Raw genomic sequence first — 3,480 nt, 5'->3', positions numbered from 1 at the left:
TGCAATTTTATAGTCAAACCAAACTATAGATGGGAAATAATCACATGAAAAGATGCTCAACATCATTACTAATTTAGGAAATGGAAGTTAAAATCACAGTCTGATACCATTTCAAACCCACTAAGATGCTTAAAATTGAAAGGACTGACAATACCAACTGTTGGTGAGAATGCATAGCAAGTGAAAATCTCATACACTGCCAGTATAAATGTAAACTACACTGGAAAACAGTTTGGCAATTCATTAAAAACTTAAACATGAGCTGTACAGAGGAGGAGGATAAGCATGGAGCATGGAAAACAACAGCAGTCTGAGGGCCTGAAAGGACCACAGTTCTGGGGACAAGAAGTCCAGAAAACATAGCCGGTACAAAGAAACCTACTCAATGTACATCTGTAAGGTACTGAAGCAGGTGCACCCTGACATCAGCATCTCTTCCAAGGCCATAAGCATCATGAACTCATTTGTTAATGACATGTTTGAGTGGCTGGCCTGTGAGGCTGCCTGGCTGGCTCAGTAGTCAGGCCGAACCACACTGACATTCTGGAAAGTTCAAATGGCTGGTCCTGAGCCTGCTGCTGCCTGGGGAGCTCGCCAAGCACTCTGTGTCCGAGGGGATCAAGGCCGTCACCAAGTATACCTGCTCCAAGTGGTCCAAGGCCTAAGCTAAATAAAGGGTGAACTGCTAAAAAAAAAAAAAAAAAAAAAAAAGTTAAACATATCCTTATCATATGTATGATCCAGGCATTCTACTTCTTTATGTGCTAGCTTGTTGCCTACAATACTGGCCAAGCCACACTTTATGTATTATATGGGTTAGGCATATCACTGATAATGCTTCTACTAATCTTTCAGGAAATTTCACTTAAAATAATATAATACAGATTCATGTAGCCTTCTTTTTAAATTTTTCTCTTTTTATTGAATTTATTGGGGTGAAACCTGTATAACAAAATTATACAGGTTTCAGGTGCACAATTCTACAACACATCATCTGCACACTGCATTGTGTGTTCACCACCCCAAGTCAAGTCTCCATCCATCACCATTTATTTCCCCTTTTGTGTAGCCTTCTGTACACAAAATACAGAGTCCCCAGTTTAATCAGTTGGATACTGGAGGAGAACCAACAGTTTCTGGTAAACTGTCATTTTCCAGCCTTTACTGGATGTTCTCCAACCCCGAAGCATCTAGTTTAGACTATTTCGCCCAGCTGAGCGTGGTTCAGTCGTTGAGCATCGACCTAGGATCCAGGAGATCGTGGTTCGATTCTCGGTCAGGGCACATGCCAGGGTTTTGGGCTTGATCTCCAGTAGGGGGCATGCAGGAGGCAGCCAATCAATGATGACTCTCTCATCATTGCTATTTCTATCTCTCTCTCTCCCTCCTCTCTCTGAAATCAATATAGATATATTAAAAAATTAAAAAATAGACCATTTTAGCTGTATGTAAACTGAAATAAATTAACTTAAATAATAAAAAAAATTATTGTCTCTTGCAACCAAAGTCAGGTTTCAAGTGAGGCTTAATTTAACAGCTCAATGATATCACCATTATCTTTTTATCTTTATTTTCTGCCTTCACTGATGCCTACTTCATTCGTGACTGGCTATCCATGTGGTAACAGAATGACTTCTGGAGGCTTGGCTTCTTCATTCACATCCAGAAAGAAGTGGACATCTCCAGATAGCTTTCACCAAGAACCAAGGAAGTTTCTTTCTTTTTTTGTTAATCCTTACCCAAAGATACTTTTTTCCATTGCTTTTCGGAGAGAGTGGAAGGGAGAAAGAGAGAAACATCGATGTGAGAGAGACACATCAATCAGTTGCCTCCAACACTCACTCCGACCGGGGCAGGGAAATTAACCTACAACCGAGGTACATGCCCTTGACTGGAATCGAACCTGAGACACCCTTCAGTCTACAAGCCAATGGTCCAACCACTGAGCCAAACTGGCTAGGGCCCAATAAAGTTTCTGATACAGAAGCCCGTAGCAACCATGTGTTGGTCTCCTTAGACCAAATTAGCTTAAAAGGAAATTAGGATCTAGATGAGAACGTGGTAGTGAAATCATTTTCCTCTAAAGTACATGGTCTCCCAGTGATCCCACATCTAGGAATAATCCTAAGAAACTCGAAACACCAATCAGAAAGAACTTATGCACCCTTATGTTCATAGCACTGCAATTTACAATAGTTAAGATCTGGAAACCCCTCAAGTGCCCCTCAGTAGATGAGCGGATAAAAAAGCTGTGGTACATTTACACAATGGAATACTAAGCAGCTATAAAAAAGAAGGATCTCTTACCCTTTGGGACAGCATGGATGGAACTGGAGAGTATTATGCTAAGTGAAATAAGCCAGTCAGAGAAAGACAAGTAGAACATGATCTCACTTATATGTGGAATCTAATAAACAAAATAAACTGATGAACAAAATAGATCCAGAGACATACAAGCATGGGACAGACTAAGGGATCTCAGAGGGAAGGCAGGGGTGGGGGAGTGGGTGGAGAGAGATTAATCAAAGAACTTACATGCTTATATGTATAACTCATGGACACAGACATTGATATGGTGAAGGCCTGGGGGTAGGGTGGATGCGGGGTGGAGGGAATCAATGGGGAGAAAAAAAAAAAAAGGACATCTGTAATACTTTCAACCATAAAGATAAATTTAAAAAAATAAATAAAGTACATGGTCTCTGTTGGGGAAGAAGAGATGGCTACCTGAATGAAAATTAGGATACTGTTACCAAGAGGATACGGGAACAGATGGTAGGTGGCTAAAAACAGCAATTGTTCAGTATAATTAAGAAAAATACAGATGGGATTTCATGGTTATAGTCTTTCTACATGTGCTCATCCTTCAACATCTATAAAAGTTTAACAAGCCAGCTTATTTTGTGGATTCCATGTTATCCCTTTGTCCAGTGGATTTTTTTCCCTTTGAAGGAATACAAGAGACCACACGACTTCTTTTTCACTGGACTTTTCATCATTTACACCAATCTCTATAGTTACCTCAGTATCTCTAGGTTTCCTCTTCGTACTGACTTAGAACTATAGCATCTTCCTTCTCTCATTTCCATACCATGTGCACCATGGGAGGGAGCAAGACATCTGTCCCTATGTAGAAAACTAGAGTTTTAGCTGTGTCCCTCTCAGGATAGCCCCTGCTTTCACCAGTTTGAGGTGAATGTTATCTTCTTTTTCAATTGCTCCCTTTTTAACCCTATTTTTTAAAAAACTAAAACAAAAACAGTTTTGTTTATTTTTACAATGAGCAAATACCATTTTTTTTCTATTGTTATTTGCCTTTTAACAATTACAGGGATTTTAGATTTGGATCTTCTTTGAAACTTTGAAAAATGATTCTAAAGTTCATCTGGAAGAATAAACTTTCAAGAATAGCCAGGAAATTTCTGAAAAATGAACGGTAATGAGATATCAAACTGTGTGGTCCTGGCACAGAAATGCAGA

General features: G+C 39.5%; 1 pseudogene; it reads left to right on the top strand.

Annotated features, from left to right (window-relative positions):
* Positions 1-285: 285 nt before the first annotated feature.
* On the top strand, positions 286-665 carry LOC148090437 (histone H2B type 2-K1 pseudogene; annotated as a pseudogene).
* The last annotated feature ends 2,815 nt before the right edge of the window (positions 666-3,480 follow it).

This window comes from Miniopterus natalensis, chromosome X (assembly GCF_054644295.1).
Source record: "Miniopterus natalensis isolate mMinNat1 chromosome X, mMinNat1.hap1, whole genome shotgun sequence".
NCBI classification, from domain to species: Eukaryota; Metazoa; Chordata; class Mammalia; order Chiroptera; family Miniopteridae; genus Miniopterus; species Miniopterus natalensis.
Note: the sequence above shows the minus strand (reverse complement) of the source record. Positions and strands in the feature narration are given on the sequence as shown.